At 42.0% G+C, this 20,904-nt stretch overlaps 1 protein-coding gene across 2 annotated transcripts in view; it reads left to right on the forward strand.

Annotated features, from left to right (window-relative positions):
• The window catches only part of taok3a (TAO kinase 3a), a 101,004-nt gene that overhangs the window by 38,081 nt on the left and 42,019 nt on the right, over positions 1-20,904 (forward strand). For both annotated transcript variants that reach the window (XM_029716315.1, XM_029716316.1), the window contains exon 2: positions 16,697-16,796. The gene's annotated coding sequence lies outside the window, so the exon portion shown is untranslated. The remainder of the gene's footprint in view (positions 1-16,696; positions 16,797-20,904) is intronic.

Consider the following 20,904-nt stretch of genomic DNA (forward strand, 5'->3'; position numbering starts at 1 on the left):
TGGACATAAATAGTGCTCTATACAGGGAATATGGTGCCATTTGAGGTGCAGCCGTGCAAGCAGACCGCTATTAATCTTCCTGGTTCTCTTGATTGGAAAATCCTGTTGGGCTTTAGCATCAGAGCAGCCCTCTACTCCAGTCCCCCTCCTCCCCTTCCTCCTCCTCTCTGAAACTAGACCAGTTGGTGCGGTAGTGTGTGTTGGGATACAATTGGAATTGTGTGTGTAAATTGTGTAGGTGTATGTTATAATATAATGTGTACAGGAGTGTTTGTGTGTTTGACTGTGTGTACACAGTACTGTCCAGTGGGTGTGTCGACTATGTTTGTGTGTGTGTGTGTGTTTGCTCATCCACACACTCTTCTCATGCATTTTACATGGCCTACTGGGAGCTGTAGCAGCAACTTGACTCACTGGGCTTCTGCAGACATTTCAACACAAGCACTTGTTATGGTTGTGTCAGGGTCATCCATGGGACTGTGTGTGTCTACTCCTCCCCCATGTACTGTATCAGCTTTGCAGTTGGTAGTTGGCAGAGCTAGGCAGGCTTGTAGCAGCCAGCCTGTCAGTCGATGCTGAAGCTGCCTGAAACCAAACCCTAGCCATGACACAGTGGGTGTAATTCATAGTTAATCCATACACAGTGACGGACTCACATGGGACAGACTTTATACTGCACCACTCGCCAGTATCTCGTTTGCAGGGCTGTTGAAAATCGATGTAGCTGGGAATTGATAGCGTCATAAACAGACCTAGGGTCATTGCCCAGTCCTAGTCTATGGCAATACAGTTGAGCTGTTTTCCACACTGATGGGAATGAGTACTTATCAAATGGTCTGATGTTCATTTCAATGGTCTGGCTATATCTATAACTGCAATGGCAGCCCCATGTCAAACCATGGTTGTCAATCAGAAGTCTGGGATCCAGTATGGGAATTACAATGACCTCAATATCCCCAGTATGATAGTCTTGGGTGGGATACGTCTCAGTAGTCTAATGTTGCTTCCTCCTTGTATAGATCCTGTCAGTTAGAATGGAAAATGCAATTACCTCTATGACCCTATTAAGGCAGTAGTCTCGGGTTGGCTGCGTCTCAATAGTCTGAGGTGGCTCTGTCTGCAATGATGTAGCAGAGTTGGACAGGCTGGCTAGAAGAGGTCGGTCAGTCCCAAATGTATTTAATCCCAGTCAATTCAGGAAGTGAAGTGGACTTTCAATAGCCAAGGCAAGAGAACAGCAACATGGGTTAATTTGTTCAGCTCCGAATTCCCCATCATATTTACTAAAGTCTAGTTCCTTTATTAACTGGAATTGATGTGCAAATTGGGGTCAAGTGAAGTTTCTACGTAGACTGATCTAGGGTCAGCTATGCATTTTCCCGTATTGGTGACGGTTAGGATTCAAGGGATAAGTAATCTGATCCTAGACCTCTTTACCCAGAGAAAAGGAATTGACTTCAATGTAGGACTTCAGTTTCTTATCCTGCTAAACTGGATTTCGAACGACTATGGCCAGCTCGTGAATTTGATCCATTGGTCTGGTTAGGATGGTGATTTGGCCATTAAAGCCTAACCTCTTTTAGAATGTCATTAAGACCTACTTACCTCATGCCAACCTTTGGCTTAATGCCCAGTCAACCCCGGATTTACAAACAGTCCATTCATCAAACCCCCCCTGATCAATGGTCACTACTCCTGGGAGAGGCAACGGAGGACGTGATTGGACAGTAGCCTAATTGGACAGTAGGGGGAGGAAGTAGCCTGATGTTGGCTAAACTACATGTGATCCCCTTTAGCCTGAGTAATGGATAAATACATAGTGTGGCCTAATGGCCTCCACGCTGTATTAGGCCATAGCCAGTTACAGAAAACAAGGCCACATGCATTAAGAGTTTGTCACATAGTCAGGAAAATGTCATTGCCCTAAGAGAGAGTATATCAGTCTAATAGTTGGGCTAGTTTATGCATGAATCATTCTTCCATTCTGTTTTGGTAAGGTCATCTTCCCAGAGAACCAAACTGTCAGAGAAAAGTTCACCGATTTATTTTGGGATCTGTGGTGGTGGTTCGCCCCCGTAAGATGACGTGAGTTCACTCAGGCCTCGGGATCCTGTCTCTGACGAAGGGGGTGTCATGTCAGGGGACTGCTCCAATGTGTGTGTGTGTAGGCGGGCCACACAAACACTGAGCTTTTGCCCTTTTGCTGCCTGTGCTTGTTTACCAACCCGCCAGCAGAAATCATGAACAAACAGGCAGTACACACACACACGATCATCATAGCCTACAGTTTGACTTCATCCCAATCAGAGCCGTTTTGGAGTTTTTTAGGTTACGGTAAATAGCCAGGCCAATGTACACAGTCATCGACATAACTGTTGGGTTAAAAATAAACATGTGGCTTTTTTCTGCAACTTTACTATTACCTTTACACTTCGTTAATATCAGTAGCATTTCATTATTATTATTATTTAAGTTATTATTACCTACATATTATTCTAGTATACAAATTAAGAAATGTCAGATTGGAGAGGAATTCTGAAAAATACAGATGCAGATTTTTTTGACGCACCAAGTCCGATGTGTTTTTCCCTCTACTTTTCTCAACAATTTGCATAACTTCACCAACGCTGCGGTGGTCATTCTCTGTGGCAATATGATGTTCAAAGTGGCTAGAGAGGACGCAGCAATGAGACGCTTGGCGACGGATCATTCAGTTGCAACCCATTTAATGAGGTCAGAGATGAAATCCAGACAAACTAGGCCTACTTTAGGACACTTTCTGAATGCCGATATACCCCTGAGCAACAACTGCTCCCCGGGCACCGGTGACGTGGACGTCGATTAAGGCATCCCCCCGTACCTCTCTGATTCAGAGGGGTTGGGTTAAATGCGGAAGACACATTTCGGTTGAATGTATTCAGTTGCATTCAACCGAAACGACGAGGTATCCCCTTTCCCTATAGTATTTGTCAGCGTTGATTAGTTTATAAATTAAGAAAATATTCCATATCAAATTATACCATACCAGGTTGGATAGGATTGGCACATTGTCCATTTGACACAACATTAGCACATTCTAGGCCTTCGAGCATGAACGACCTTGTCGACTGCTGTTGAATAATTAATGAATAGGTAGACACATCCCAAAAAAATTGAAAGATCAATTTATTTACTAGCAAGCAATGAAATTCTGCATTGTATAAAAGAAAGTCCACACATCGAGCTATTTGTTTTACTGAAGTGCCATAGCCTAAGCAGGGCTCTCCAACCCTGTTCCTGGAGAGCTTCCATCCTGTGGTTTTTCGCTCCAATCCTAATCTAGCGCAGTTGATTCGATATAATTAGCTGGTTGATAAACTGAATCAGGTTAGTTACAACTGGGGTTGGATTGAAAACCTACAGGAGGGTAGCTCTCCAGGAACATGGTTGGAGAGCACTGGCCTACAGGCTAGCGCTTCTACACCCCCGCGCATCTAGTGGATTAGCTTCTCGAGCATCAAACGACAGTTGGAAAGATGAGGAGATATAGACCATTTAATAGACAGACTATATAAGCAAATCAATTGCTTCTAATAATTAGTAAACACTCCCGCTATTAGGTGAAGTTTATCTACGTGAAAACAAATGAATAAAAGGCTTATTTAAAAGGTTTTGACGGTTATTTTAATTTTCATGGCGGTCTTCATCCATAAATCAGTTACACGGTTATTCAGTTACAGTCACAGCCCTAATCCCAATCCCCAAGCACCTTTTCCACTGCTGGGTGGGCTCTAGTACTTCACTTGCGGAGTCCGAGAGAGATGTGTTTGTGTTAGCTTGATCTGTTACACTGAACTGGAATAAGTGTGTCAGTGAGTGAACAGATTAGCGTGCTGACTGCTGTGTGTGTGTGTGTGTGTGTGTGATGCCAGTGGAAAATGACAAAGTTTAGAGGATGACAGTCAAGGCTGGCTGCATTTCTATTGTCATTTATCAGAATAACTGTTTGGACAGATTTTTTCCCCTTCTACTTTTACAGTGCATTTACTTTTTGGTGCAAGACACACACACACACACACACACACACACACAGTCTGAGGCTTCCTGCATCTGCGTGTGTGTGTGTCTACTTGTGCGTGACTGTGTGTGAGACTTTTGGAGCAGAGATGTGCTCCCCTTCGCCCTGCATCTTCCTCTGACTGTAAACTATAATTACAGGAGCAGGGTGAGCGAGAGGGCAGGCGTAGAGAAACCATAAAGCCTCCCCTTCACTCCCTACACACAGGGTACTTATACATTTTGTATATTCAAGTTGGAAAGAGAAATCTAGGTTAGCTCCAGCCCTGGGGTGGATGTAGATGTTTTTTCCCCCCTCTTGCTCTCCTGGGGAAAATGACTAGTTGTTGAAGCACACAACTCCAAGAAACACAGATTGAGTGTTTTTGCAAAAATCATCTTGAAATCCTACGCCATCGTGTGCGAGTGTGTATGTCAGGCCAGTGATTCAGCTAAGCAGAGGTGGTAGTAGGTGCTCAGAAATCAGAACTCCTATCTACTGCCTTGCCCTTGTGCAGTGTGTATGTATGTGTGTGGTCGTGTAGGCTGTTGATGAAATCAAAAATTGAATCAAAGTTGATTCATCATGTGCACAGGAAACAGTGAGTGTAAACGGTACAGTGAAATGCTTAGTTACCACTCGCCATCAATAGTGCAGAATAAATGTAAAGCAGCAAAGCTAATCAATAGACAGTAAGTAGATGCATAAGAAAAAACACAACATGGATTGAGGCTATAGTAGATCTTGAAATATATGACCCTACACCCCACTATCAGTGCCCTATGGACACTCTGACTGGATGCATCTCAATAATTAAATGTTGCTTCCTCTACCCAGAGAGAGGAGACGTGGAGAGGGAGAGGAGGTGCTGCTTTGAACTTTGAGATGCACCCCCTGCTTCTCTCCCAATCCCAAATCTTGCATCCCTCCTTTCTCCCTCCCTCCTCCTCCTTAACTCTATTCCTCGCCCATCCTTCTCTCCCACTTCTTTCCCTCTCCTCCTCTCTCTCTCACTCTTTCCTTCTCCATCTTTCCTTCTCCATCTTTCCTTCTTTCTTTTCCCTCCTATCCTCACTCTCTCCTCTATCCTCCCTCTCTTCTCCTCTCTCACTCTTTCTTTTTCCTCCTAAAGATACTTTTACACGAGTCATTTTCTATTAAGGTAAGTCACCCAGTAAAATTCTACTTGAGTAAAAGTCTAAAAGTATTTGGTTTAAAATATACTTATGTATCAAAAGTAGAAGTATAAAAATGTCTAAGTCCTTATATTAAGCAAACCGGATGGCACCATTTTTTTTTTACATTTACGGAAAGCCACGGGCACACTCCAACATTTAGACATAATTTACAAACGAAGCATGTGTGTTTAGTGAGTCCCCCAGAACAGAGGCAATATGGGATGTTCAGTTGATAAGTGTGTGAATTGAACTATTCTCCTGTCCTGCTAAGCATTCAAAATGTAACGAGTACTTGTGGGTGTCATGGAAAATGTATGGAGTAAAAAGTACAATATTTTCTTGAGTCTAGTGAAGTAAAAGTAGTCAAAACTATAAATAGTAAATTAAAGTCCAATTACCCCAAAAAACTACTTACAGTTGAAGTCGGAAGTTTACATACACTTATGTTGGAGTCATTAAAACTCGTTTTTCAACCACTCCACAAATTTCTTGTTAACAAACTATAGTTTTGGCAAGTCGGTTAGGACATCTACTTTGTGCATGACAAGTCATTTTTTCAATAATTGTTTACAGACAGATTATTTCACATACAATTCACTGTATCACAATTCCAGTGGGTCAGAAGTTTACATACACTAAGTTGACTGTGCCTTTAAACAGCTTGGAAAATTCCAGAAAATGATGACATGGCTTCAGAAGCTTCTGATAGGCTAATTGACATAATTTGAGTCAATTGGAGGTGTACCTGTGGATGTATTTCAAGGCCTACCTTCAAACTCAGTGCCTCTTTGCTTGACATCATGGGAAAATCAAAAGAAATCAGCCAAGACCTCAGAAAAAAAGTTGTAGACCTCCACAAGTCTGGTTCATCCTTGGGAGCAATTTCCAAACGCCTGAAGGCACCACGTTCATCTGTACAAACAATGGTACGCAAGTATTAACATCATGGGACCACGCAGTGCGAAAAGTGCAAATCAATCCCAGAACAACAGCAAAAGACCTTCTGAAGATGCTGGAGGAAACAGGTACAAAAGTATCTATATCCACAGTAAAATGAGTCCTATATCGACAACCTGAAAGGCCGCTCAGCAAGGAAGAAGCCACTGCTCCAAAACTGCCATAAAAAAGCCAGACTACGGTTTGCAACTGCACATGCGGACAGAGATTGTACTTTTTGGAGAAATGTCCTCTGGTCTGATGAAACAAAAATAGAACTGTAGGGCAATAATGACCATCGTTATATTTGGAGGAAAAAGGGGAGTCAGTGCAACAATAAAGAAAGGTCAATGCAAATAGTCCAGGTAGCTGTTTGATTAACTGTATGCAGTCTTATGGCTTGGGGGTAGAAGCTGATCAGGAGCCTTTTGGTACCAGACTTGGCGCTCCGATGCCGCTTGCTGTGTGTTAGCAGAGAGAACAATCTATGACTTAGATGGCTGGAGTCTTTGACAATTTTTAGGGCCTTCCTCTGACACCGCCTGGTGTCCTGGATGGGAGGAAGCTCTTCCCCAGTGATGGACTGGGCCGTACACACACCATTTGTAGCGCCTTACTGTTGGATCCAAAGCGGTGACGCAGCCAGTCAAGATGCTCTCAATGGTGCATCTGTAGAACTTTTTGAGGATCTGAGGGCCCATGCCAAATCTTTTCAGCCTCCTGAGGGGTACGAGCATTGTCGTGCCCTCTTCACGACTGTGTTGGTGTGTTTGGACCATGATAGGTCCTAAGTGATGTGGGGACTGATGAACTTGAAGCTTTCGACCCACTCCACTACAGCCCTGTCGATTTGGGGGCGTGCTCGGCTCTCCATTTCCTGTAGTCCACAATCAGCTCCTTTGTCTTGTTGAGGGAGAGGTTGTTGTCCTGGCACCAAACTGCCAGGTCTTTGACTTTCCCCCCTATAGGCTGTTTCATGGTCATCAGTGATCAGGCCTACCACCGTCTTGTCGTCGACAAACTTAATGATGGTGATGGAGTCATGGGTGGCCACGCAGTCGTGGGTGAACAGGGAGTACAGGACGGGACTAAGCATACATACCTGAGGGGCCCCCGTGTTGTGGGTCAGTGTGGCGGATTGTTGTTGCCTACACTTACCACCTGGGGGCGGCCCATCAGGAATTCCAGGATCCATTTGCAGAGGGAGGTGCTCAGTCCCAGGTTCCTTAGCTTAGTGATGAGCTTGAAGGGCACTATTATGTTGAATATGGAGCTGTAGTCAATGAACAGCATTCTCACATAGGTTTTCCTTTTTATCCAGGTGGGAAAGGTCAGTGTGGAGTGTAATAAAGATTGTCATCTGTGGATCTGTTGGGGTGGTATGCAAATTGGAGTGGATTCAGGGTTTCTGGGATAATGGTGTTGATGCCAGCCATGACCAGCTTTTCAAAGCACTTCATGGCGACAGATGTGAGTACTACGGGTCGGTAGTTATTTAGGCAGATTACCTTAGTGTTCTTGGGCACAGGGACTGGTGGTCTGCTTGAAACATGTTGGTGTTACAGACTCGGACAGGGAGAGGTTGAAAATGTCAGTGAAGACACTTGCCAGTTGGTTAGCGCATTCTCGGAGTACACGTCCTGGTAATCCGTCTGGCTCTGCGGCCTTGCGAATGTTGACCTGTTTAAAGGTCTTATTCATATCGGCTACGGAGAGCGTGATCACACAGTCGTCCGGAACAGCTGATGCTCTCATGCATCTTTCAGTGTTACTTGCCTCGAAGCAAGCATAGAAGTAATTTAGCTCATCTGGTAGGCTCGTGTCACTGGGCAGCTCGCGGCTTTGCTTCCTTTTGTAGTCTGTAATGGTTTGCAAGCCCTGCCACATCCGACGAGCGTCGGAGCCAGTGTAGTACGATTCGATCTTAGTCGTCTATTTAGGCTTTGCCTGTTTGATGGTTCATTGGAGGGCATAGCGGAATTTCTTATAAACTTCCTGGTTAGAGTCCCGCTCCTTGAAAGCGTCAGCTCTACCTTTTAGCTCAGAGCGGATGTTTCCTGTAAATCAGGGCTTCTGGTTGGGGTATTTAGTCCAGTCACTGTGGGGATGACGTCATCGATGCACTTATTGATGAAGCCGGTGACTGATGTGGTGTACTCCTCAATGCCATTGGAAGAATCCCGGAACATATTCCAGTCTGTGCTAGCAAAACAGTCCTGTAGCTTAGCATCTACTTCATCTGCCCACTTTTTTATTGACCGAGTCACTGGTACTTCCTGCTTTAATTTTTGCTTGTAACCAGGAATCAGGAGGATAGAATTATGGTCAGATTTGCCAAATGGAAGGCGAGGGAGAGCTTTGTACATGTCTCTGTGTGTGGTGTAAAGGTGGTCTGTAGTTCTTTCCCTCTGGTTGCACATTTAACATGCTGGTAGAATTTAGGTAAAACGGATTTAAGTTTCCCTGCATTAAAGTCCCCGGCAACTAGAAACGTCGCCTCTGGATGAGCGTTTTCCTGTTTGCTGATGGCCGTATACAGCTCATTTGAGTGCGGTCTTAGTGCCAGCATCGGTTTGTGGTGGTCATATACAGTTGAAGTCGGAAGTTTACATACACCTTAGCCAAATACATTGAAACTCCGTTTTTCACAATTCCTGACATTTAATCCTAGCAAAAATTCCCTGTCTTAGGTCAGTTAGGATCACCACTTTATTTTAAGACTGTGAAATGTCAGAATAATAGTAGAGATAATGATTTATTTCAGTTTTTACTTCTTTCATCACATTCCCAGTGAGTCAGATATTTACATACATACACTCAATTAGTATTTGGTAGCATTGCCTTTAAATTGTTTAACTTGGGTCAAACGTTTCAGGTAGCCTTCCACAAGCTTCCCACAGTAAGTTGGGTGAATTTTGGCCCATTCCTCCTGACAGAGCTGGTGTAGCGGAGTCAGGTTTGTAGGCCTCCTTGATCGCACATGCTTTTTCAGTTCTGCCCACACATTTTCTATAGGATTGAGGTCAGGGCTTTGTGATGGCCACTCCAATACCTTGACTTTGTTGTCCTTAAGCCATTTTGCCACAACTTTGGAAGTATGCTTGGGGTCATTGTCCATTTGGAAGACCCATTTGCGACCGAGCCTTAACTTCCTGACTGATGTCTTCAGATATTGCTTCAATATATCGACATACTTTTCCTGCCTCATGATGCCATCTATTTTGTGAAGTGCACCAGTCCTTCCTGCAGCAAAGCACACCCACAACATGATGCTGCCACCCCCGTGCTTCACGGTTGGGATGGTGTTCTTCAGCTTGCAAGCCTCCCCCTTTTTCTTCCAAACATAATGATGGTCATTATGGCCAAACAGTTCTATTTTTGTTTCATCAGACTGGGGGGATGTTTTTCTGCGGCAGGGAATGGGAGACTAGTCAGGATCGAGGGAAAGATGAACAGAGCAGTGTACAGAGAGCTCCTTGATGAAAACCTGCTCAGGACCTCAGACTGGGGGCGATGGTTCACCTTCCAACAGGACATCTTCAGAGAAGAATGGAAGAAACTACCAAAATATGTCATACCCAAGAAGACTCAAGGCTGTAATCACTGCCAAAGGTGTTTTCAACAAAGTACTGAGTAAAGGCTCTGAATACTTATGTACATGTGATATTTCCTGTTTTTTTTATGGTAAGTTTAGCTAACTTACCATAAAAAAACATGAAATATCACATTTACATAAGTATTCAGAGCCTTTAAACTTTGTTTTGCTTTGTCATGATGGGGTAGTGTGTGTGTGTGTGTGTGTGTGTGTGTGTGTGTGTGTGTGTGTGTGTGTGTGTGTGTGTGTGTGTGTGTGTGGAGATAAGGGAAAAAACTATTTAATCAATTTTAGAATAAGGCTGTAATGAAACTATGTGGAAAAGGTCAAGGGGTCTGAATACTTCCTGAAGGCACTGTATGTATGAGGAACATTAAAAAATCATGCCATATAATTATGTTATATGGCATATATGGAGTTAAGCCAAATTTGACTTTTGAACTCATTTAGACTTGCCTAAAAAAGGGAGTGAATACTTATGCAACTATTTTATTAATTACATTTTTATTAATTTGTATAATTGTGATTTTCTTTTCACTTTGACATTATGGAGTATTTTGTGTAGATCAATGACAAAGAAATTACAATTACGTCTAATTCAATCGCACTTTGTAACACAACAATGTGAAAAAAGTTCAAAGGGGTGTAGACTTTATAGGCACTCTATGTCTAAAAGACACATCTGGATTCAGAATTTGTCAGGATATGGTGCGCATCCACAAAACTGCAAATATGGAAATGTTCTGTATTCTCATTAACGGGTATTCAACTCTTACCCTACGAGGTCCAGAGCCTGCTGGTTATCTGTTCAAATTGCACACACCTGGTGTCCCAGGTCTAAATCAGTACCTGATAAGAGGGGAACGATGAAAAAATGAAGTGGAACTGGCTTTGAGGTCCAGAGTTGAGTTTGAAGGCTCTAGAATATACCGCTTTTCACCCAGTGTGTCCTGACACTAAGGTTAGGCCACCGTTTTTAGATTAGACACAGATCAACTGGGTCTAGACTAGAGTAAGGGTCAGTGTATTTTTAGTACTCTATGCAGCAATACTGTAGTAGCACTGTAATTATAGTAGCACCCCGCCTCACACTTCACTCCCTATTGACTCAGCTGTTTACGGCTGCCTGCCTGTCATAGGTGCTTGATCAGGTATGATGGCGTGGTCTTTTTTTCTCTTTCTGCCTGTTTTCCATCCATATCGCTCTCTCTATCGCTTCCTCCACTTTCTCCCTCTGCCTTCCATCCATCCATCCATCCATACCCCCCTCTCTCTCCCTCTAAATCCCTCTCTCCTCCTTCCCTTCTCGCCCCCTCACCGATTCTTTAAATGTGTAATGATCCACTGTGAATGGCACTGGGACACATTCTCAACTGAATGTGTAAAACTAGCTGTGAGTGATTTGTTTAAATATTTACTCCATTGGGTGTGGAGTGATAGGGCACTTTGCTTGTTTGTTTCATTCATGTTGGTGTGTGTACTCTACGTTTATGAGGACATGTCTTGCGCTTACTCACACACACTAAAACACTACACACTCACACACACACAAACACTGCACACACCGCATTCAGCCAATCACATTGTTGTATGTGGGTGTACTGTGCATCCGTTTGACTAGTCTTGCACTTATTCACACATGCAAACACACACAGCACAAGCACAGGATAACACACCCTGTATTCCAAAATGATGACCACAGCCATATTGATCTCAACAAACGACCTCAACTTGGAATTGAGAGGTCATCTTTTCTCTGACCCTAAAGAAGCTCTATGGCTTTAATATCCAACCACACTTTACTCAGGGTGAGAGATGGAGGGGGATAGTGGCCCGGTAAGTTTAAAGTTTGTGTGAGTGAGACCGTGTGTGTTTATTATTGAGTGTGTGAGTGCCTATGCTTCCAGAGAAGAGGTGTTGCATGGGAGGTGTTAAAGAACATGGAGCAGTCCCTAGAGCCTTGCCAGAGCAGCTACTTTTTTAAGCTGGGCCAGTACTGAATATTGCATATTGCCACTTAGATGGATCATATATGTGACCGACCGCCTCGATTTGGTCTAATGTAGCAACATTTGAAATTGTTTTTTTTTTTTACATTGGATAAAAGTAGAGACTCAGAGTTAGAAAGTTATGTCATACACTGCAGTTGAGGAACAATGGGAAAGTAATTCTGCTTTGAATGTTGATAAACTTGTCACCCCACTTTTGAGAAAATGGCCCTTGAATGTTTTGGTACACCTACTGGAGAGCTCTTATTTGTCTATATCCCTTCAGCATCGTTAACACCCTCTTAAGCCTTAACCCCACCCATCTATTTAAGGATTCACATGAGGCCATGTGGTAAACACATGCTATATCAAATAAAATCTAAGTTTATCTGTCACATGCACAGGATACAGAAGGTGTAAACGGTACAGTGAAGTGGTTACTTGCAATATCAAAAACAGAAAGTGTTCAGATATAAATATTTTATCATTATTAGATTACGCGTAACACTTGTCTAAATTGATGGGTCATGTGAAGAAAATGCTATAACCACCCCCTAGCCACATCTAGCTTAGTGGATGGGTCACTATTGTCTAGACATGTACACATGTTCATGAAATACAATCGATAATCCGTAATCACCACCAGAAACACCTGGCTAATTTGATGGGTCATGTAATAATCTGGCCAAAGTGGAGTCTTGTTTAGACATATAGCTAGCTAGCTAAACAATGAACTGGCATAATCCCAACTCATACCTCTACCAATACAAACTGATTGTAATAGCTGTTGTGTGAATCTGCAGGTAGCTAAAGCTAACAAACTAGGTTCAATATTAGCTAGCTAACATTGGGCTATAACTAGCAATGCAAATGGATTTCTGATTAGAATAATATTACTACACAGATCATACAAGTAACGTTAGCTAGCGAGCCAGCAAGCTATCGTTTGCTAGTTAACTAACAGTACGTTTTAACTTGCAATAAAACAACTTTCTGACAAAATTAGGAACTTCTATCTGAAAATGTAGCTAGACTCTTACCTTTATACATGGATGAATGCTTCACGGCAGACTAACTATTTAAGTCTGTTTTGTTTGTAGATACATCTTGTTTGGCCAGCGTTGTGTTAAGTCACTCCGGTTCACACTGACCGTAGTGCAACTTTTGTCGTTCTCGATGTTATATCTTTCAAAAATGGCGTGGTAGAAAGGACTGGCAACACATACTGAACAGCTCACGTTATAGACAGAAGCATTCTACATGGTAGACCAATCCAAACTCATCTCCCGGCATGTCCAGCCCATCCATTATCTCAGCCTATCATGGCTAGTGGGAAGATTCCTGTCTTTTTCCGTGGCTAAACCAACTAGGCTTGCAATTTATCTAGGCCCGTAATTTAACAATTGTATTAGTATTTATGGATGGAATACATGTTTGTTATTAAGATTCATGAAAGTTCACGTTCCAGAAGGGATTCCTGCCTAAAAAAGCATTTTGATAAAAAATAAATGTTTACGTTCAAATGCCTCTCCTGTGAAGTAGTGACGTGCGGCATACGCCTAGTTTCCTGAAACGAGTCACACACACACACACACACACACACACACACACACACACACACACACACACACACACACACACACACACTCTATTAGTAGCTATATTAATCCCTGTTGAAGCTGTCACTCATAGTATAGGTATATTACTGTAAAGGGAAAGTGAACTGTAGAGGTGGGCCTTTATTGGGTAGAAGTAGTGGGGCAGGGCCTGTATTCATAAATGCAGTGCTTCAAAGTAGTAGTGCTGATCTAGGATCAGGTCCTCTGTGTATTCATCATGATCTAAAAGGCAAAACTGATCCTAGAGCAGCACGTTTTATGAGATCTATTTTAGCCTAACTCCCATGATTTGTAGTGAATCTTCATAGAGTAGGCATATTATGTGCACAGTGTCACTAAGCTGTTGAGATGTGAGCTCCTCAGACTGCTCTGAAAATCCAAAAAATCCTGCTTTGTAGCAGGAGACTATATGTATGTGTGTGTGTGTGTGTGTGTGTGTGTGTGTGTGTGTGTGTGTGTGTGTGTGTGTGTTATTATTCACCCTATCTGAGATGAGTCACTTCTATAAAATCCCAGCTGGCACCAAAACATGACTCTGAGAGTTAACTGCCATGGTTGTACATGCTGTAATCAACTGTAGACCTACATCATGTGTTGGTACAGGTGTGTAAAAAAAACAAGCATTGGTCAAGACGCATTTTAAGCCGTGCTTTAAAAAAAAAAAGCTGTTTTACAACAGATAGGCCTACAACACAAAAAGAGGCTACTTGTTTTGTGTTCTGAGTATGATCCCTGTGCATCCACTGTCCCATCATCCCAGCCAGGCAATTTGTTAACTTGATCTCAACTGTGAAAAGCATCCAGACATTATTTCTCCTTACTTCTAGCCTAACATTTGGTTTGCAACAACAGGGGCTTGTACAAATGTTGCTGTTTGCCTCCTCACCCTTGCATCATTGTTTCAATTTTGAATAGCGCTCTCCACTGGCCCATATGAACGTGTCAGGACAGACAGCTTTTCTGATGCTGGCAAAATAATGCTTTCGCATACTTTTTATATATATTATTGACTGTATTATTGACTGTATGTTTGTTTATTCCATGTGTAACTCTGTGTTGTATGTGTCGAACTGCTTTGCTTTATTCTTGGCCAGGTTGCAGTTGTAAATGAGAACTTGTTCTCAACTAGCCTACCTGGTTAAATAAAGATGAAATAAAAAAATATGCAAAGACATGTCAATCGAATAACAAGTCAAACGAAACAAAATACAACTGGTTTGGTGTCTCTCCAGCTAGCAAAAGGAAGAGCTTGCATAGCATCATCTAGTGGGTGATTGAAATAAATAAATTGTCAGTGTTATGATTACAATAATTGCCTTTTCTGTAAAATGGTCTGGCAGTAGGCTACAAGTGTAGACTGTATTTCTGCTTGATGAGTATTGATGATTGACACACTATATTCAGCACCATTGACAGCACTATCACTGTCAGCAGCAGCACTAGCAGTGCCTGCCTGCCCATAGCAACCTGCCCAAACGGACGTTGCCAATTGAACTAACTACACAGAGGGGTTGGCTGACAACAATGCCAATCAAATGAACGACCAGTCGGTTTGAATGAGAGTAAATCAATCTAATGACCAGTTGGCCCTAGATTTGTGTTGGCACTATATTCTCATGATGAAATAGTAGCCTGTGAATACATTTGATCAAAATAGTGTTTTTTATTTCATTGGTAACCCATTGTAAAAAAAAAAGTTTCCTAAACACATTTTCTATCACTGTTAAATAACTTTCTTTGCACAGCTGTGCTGTGGTCTTAGATATAAGGTACCAGCTAAAAAATGTTTAACAAGCCATCTTGTGTACAATTGCTTCAATTCACAAAGTAGGCCATGTCAATTTTTTTTCACTGTCTCTGTGGCCCTACAGAAGACACTGACTGACTCACACACATACACACACACACCATCCTTCTTTCTTGTAAAATGGCTCATGGCAGCCAGAGGCTGTCTCCTCCCTATTTGTCCTCACTCAGACACATTCAGCCAGGCTGTGTCTCTGTTAGCCAATAAGTATCTGAAAGACGTCTGTGCGAGTACACTGTCTGTCCTGTACATAGATCACACACACACACACACACACACACACACACACACACACACACACACACACACACACACACACACAGTCTGACACACGGTCACAATAACAGTGTCTGAAGGCCATCTCCTGCTATTGGCTACGAGGCCTTCTCTGACCTAGCTCTGTTAGTTACATCACCCAATATAGGACCCCCTCTCTTTCCCTCGTTCCCCTCGTTCCCTCTCTTGCCCTTTGACCACTATCCTCCTCTCCTCTTCTCCCCTCTATCTCTCTCTTTCTCTCTCACTGTCTCTCTGAGGAGAAGAGTTGAGGGCTTAGCTTTCCTGAGGCTCCTGCCTCCTGCGTCAGTTTTTATAAATCATGCAGCAACACTCACAAGAAGCACAATACAATTTTATCCCTTTCCTTTATTTTTCAATCATTTTATACCAAACCTTATCCTGAGGCTTATGGTATTGAACAGGAATAAGTCGTTTGGAGAAAAGAGGAAGTAGTTCTCTGAGTAAGAGGTCAGGGGTCCTTGGTTGAATAATAGTCTCTTTTCTCTTGGCTGATGTTGTCTGGTTGGGTGTTCATAACGTGTTGTTTGGCCACTGACAACATGACCAGACTCTAGCTAGGTGCCAGAACGGAGTTGTTCTTGTGTCTTTGTGGATGAGGATGTTCCACCACCTGTCAACTCAGTGTATGATAGGACTGCCCTGCACTCGTTATGAACATCCAACTCTAGTCTGAGCGAATAGTACTTTTTGAGATCGTTTCGGTTCCATAATTTATTTTAAATCATGATTCTCGATTGCGATTAAAAAAAATAAAAAATAAAAATACCATTTTTTTTTTATACTGTAACAACACAGAATAAAACCAGTGTTTCCCCTATGTGCAGAAATATTTTGCTTTAACAACTTGAGAAAATCAGATCTGGGTTAAAATAGATGATATTCTTATTTTCTGTGTATTTGAGTATTTTCAAATAATGGGTGTGTCGTCCAGGTAGCCCGTCATTGTAAATAAGAATTTGTTCTAAACTGACTTGCCTAGTTTAATAAAGGTTAAAAAAAGATATCCAAATGCATTCCAATATTCAACTACTAAACCCCAAATAGTATTTGAACGTAGGTCTGGGGAGAATCACAACTAGGCTATACAGCCAACTCCTTGATAAGTACAAACAATTTCACAACATTTTGAAGCACCAATGCATTTATCAGGAGTCTGACTGTATTTAGGCTATGTGATATGTAAGTGTTTTTGACCACATTCTTTAAGCATATCCTCTCCCATTCTGTGTTTCCTCAGGTTTTCCCCCATCATCTGTTCCAGTCATGAAGCAGCGGAGTGGGCTGTAGACCCACTCTGAGCCCGGAGAACAGCAGCAGCCCCTCATACACTTTCTAAGGTAATATGGTCGTCTAGCACTAGCAGACAATTTTGACCAATGCCACCAACACTTAACCTATATTCAGACTAGTCTGTACTGTATGTGGCCTGTGCAGGAATCATCAGAGTCAACTGTCAGAACCTATCCTCAGAATCAATATTCAATCTATTCTGATCGATAAATGTTTTCATTTTGAACCATTTAGTCCTTTGTCAATCAAGTCTGCTCCCTCATATTGTATTGCAACCAAGCAGGCGACTGTAATGGTTGCTCATCTCTTGCTGCTCTACATACGAGAGCCGGCGTGATGCTGCTGCCTTCGTGAACCAATCACTCAGAATTAAACTCTTCTCTGGGAGAAGAGAAGCAAGCTTTCTCTTGCCACAGCTTGCTCCAGTTTCTCTCCCCACACACACACAGACCAATATCGCTAGGAGGAAAGCTGGCAGCTGAGTCAGAGTATTGCAGCGCCCAGGCAGAGCGCTGGGGGGTCCTGGGGAGGGAAGGAGTGGGTGGGTGGGAGGGGGAGGGAGTGTCCCTACATGTGTCTGTGTGAGATTGAATGACCTAACCCCTGTGTTAAAGTGTGTTATTTTCAAGAACACATGTACTCATTTTACATTTTAGTGATTTAGCATACTCTCTAATCCAGAGTGACTTGCTCAAGATTTTTCAACTAGTTGGCTTGGGGATTTGAGCCAGCAACCTTTCAGTTACTGGAATGACACTTTTAACTGCTAGTCTACCTGCCACCAGGGCAGATGCGTCCAAGGCTGTCTGTCTTGATTAGTATGGCTTTACTAAAGTGAAGTGATTCTCTATGGGAATGAATACCATAGTATAATACCCTATGAAAATCCATAATTCTACTCTGTTATGTCATGATAGTAGTATCATTAAGTAATTCTCACTATTTCTCTCCTTCCTTCCTTCCTTCCTTCCTGCCTTCCTTCCTTCCTTCTCTCTCTATCTATCCCACCATACGTTATCTCAACGCACAATTTGCCAAGTTTATCTTTTTCTTTTATTACAAGTCCCCGGCCGCGTTTGAATCCGTTAAGAATTCCCACAGTCTGTATAAATCCTGATTCCTTAATGCGGAGGGCCGTGAGCCGCTAAAGCCGCTGCTTTCGCATTCAACTCACTCGTAGGAGTTCAAATGGAATACACAATCATTGGGAGAGATGGAGAGAGGAACAGAGAAGAAGAGAGGGATGGAATGAGTGAGAAAGAGAGAAAGAGCCATTGCATCCTCAGAGTGTTCATGTTTGGCCGAGTGTAAGAGAAAGAGGCAGAGAGAGATGGAGAGAGAGAGAACTCCTCAGTGTGTTTTCACCCAGTCCATCTACATCAATCTCCCTGTACAAGGTAGCTCTCAGCGGAGTAGAGCTCTGGCATATGTGTTACTGCATGTGTGTGCGTAGCCATGCATGGGTGCATGTGTATGTGCACGCACATCCATGCGTGTGTGCATGTCAGAGCAGAGCTATAGAATATAATATTCAGCAGCCTGATGGTGGTCTTTCAAAGCAACACGTTTAGAGATTAATTAGTAATGGCAGTGCAGGGACCTCAGGGAACTCACAGCGTGAGAAACAACCGTGTGCGTGCTTGCATGTGTATTTGGGCAAGAGGAGATGTGAGTGTATGTCTGTTTATGAATATTCTTAATGGGAGTGTGTGTGCGTGCGTGCGCCTGATCATCATCATTATCACTCTAATGAACCAGTCCATCGCAATTACATTACCTCCCCCCTCTCGCTCTTTAACCACACACCTACCCACGCACACATACAGTGCCTTCAGAAAGTATTTCTCCCCTTGACTTTTTCTACATTTTGTTGTTAGAAATTGGGATTTTAGGTGTAATTTTTGGACAATGACATACACAAAATACTCTGTCAATGTTTACTAAAAATGAATGAAAAATAAAACTAATATTTCTTGATTAGATGGGTATTCACACCCCTGAGACAATACATGTTAGACATACCTTTGGCAGCGATTACAGCTGGGAGTCTTTCTGGGTAAGTCTCTAAGAGCTTTGCACTCCTGGATTGTACAATATTTCCCAATTATTCCTTTTTTAAATCTTCAAGCTCTGTGAATTTGGTTGTTGATCATTGCAAGAAAGCCATTTTCAAGTCTAGATTTTCATGCCAATTTAAGTCAAAATTTTAGGCCACTCAGGAATATTCAATGTTGTCATGGTAAGCATCTCCAGTGTAGATTTGGCCTTGTGTTTTACGTTATTGTCCTGCTGAAAGGTGAATTTGTCTCCCAGTGCCTGTTAAAAAGAAGTCTGTAGCAGGTTTTCCTCTAGGATTTTGCCTGTATTGCGTTTCTTTTTATCTTAAACTCCCTAGTCTTTGCCTATGACGAGTCACATTTTTCTTTTGTATTACTTAAGTGCCTTGTTGCAAACAGGATGCATGTTTTGGAATATTTATATTCTGTACAGGATTACTTCTTTTCACTCTGTCATTTAGGTTAGTATTGTTGAGTAACTACAATGTTGTTGATCCTAGGGCTGTTGCAGTGACTGTATTACCACCACACCGGCAGTCATGAGTCATGACCGCAGTAAAATTCTAAATGACTGTTGAGTCACGGTAATCTCCTTTTATGCACTCTGGACACGTGTTAGTAGTATCCAACTCGCTAACGATCATCAGGTCGCTAATGGCCTGGTACTCAGGGCTCTATTGTCCCTCTAACCACTCTGATATCAATGCAAATGCAATTGAAAATCACATCAAACACTTATCATTAAAACAGTATGTGCTTTTAAAACTCACCCCACTGTGATTGATCAATTTGAAGAAAGAAGTTCAACAGCAGATTAAAACTGAGTGTAAAACATGGTTGTTGTGGATGTTATTTCAAAGCCTAGCACATGAAATGGACAGAGCTTTTTAAGGGGATAATTAATTCAAAACGACCATATGCATATTAGAGTTTATGCATAATCATAGGCCTATATATATAAGCCCAAGTCCAAAAATAAAACCTGAATTAAAATAATGACTGTGCTGTTACACAATGCATAGCCTAGACATATTACGCATGGCAGAAAAACATTTAAAAAATGATTTGACGTCTTTGGTACATAATTGGTAGCTTAAATTAGCTTCTCAGGGCTGCGTGGGATGCTACTGTCCCACCCATGGTTTACACTATTCAACAGCCAGTGAAAAATCAGAGCGCCAAATTCAAAACAACAAAATGCCATAATTCAAAGTTCTCAAACATACAACTATTTTACACCATTTTAAAGATAAACCTCTCCTTAATCCAACCACATTGTCCGATTTCAAAAAGGCTTTACGGCGAAAGCATAAAGTTAGATTATGTTAGGATAGTGCCAACACAAGAAAAACAACACAGCCATTTTCCAAGCAGGAGAGGGGTCACAAAAACCATAAATACAGCTAAAATTAAGCACTAACCTTTGACGATCTTCATCAGATGACACTCCTAGGACTCAATGTTACACAATACATGTATGTTTTGTTTGATAGTTCATATTTATATCCAAAAACCCCATTTTACATTGGCGCGTGATGTTCAGAAAATATTTTTCCTCAAACTTCCGGTGAATCAGCACAACAATTTACAAAAATACTCATCATAAACGTTGATAAAATATTAAACTGTTATTCAAAGAATTATAGATAAACATCTCCTGAATGCAACCGCTGTGACAGATTTCAAAAAAGCTTCACGGGGAAAGCACACTTTGCAATAATCTGAGTACGGCGCTCAGAAAAATACACCAGGCAATACAGATACCTGCCATTTTGGAGTCTTCTAAAATCACAAATAGCATTATAAATATTCACTTACCTTGTTGTTTTGTTCGATAAAGTCCATAATGTATGTCCAAATACCTCCTTGTTGTTAGCGCATTCAGTAAGCTACTCCAAATTTCCCCAAAATTTCATGACGAAAAGTAAAGAAAACTTCTATTTACGTTCGTTGAAACATGTCAAACGTTGTATAGCATAAATCTTTAGGGCCTTTTTAACATAAAACTTCAATAATATTCCAACCGGGCGATTCACAATGTCTTGAAAAACGTTATGGAACACAGCTACCTAATCACGTGAAGCGCGCCTCAAAACTC

This window comes from Salmo trutta, chromosome 27 (genome assembly GCF_901001165.1).
Source record: "Salmo trutta chromosome 27, fSalTru1.1, whole genome shotgun sequence".
NCBI lineage: Eukaryota > Metazoa > Chordata > Actinopteri > Salmoniformes > Salmonidae > Salmo > Salmo trutta.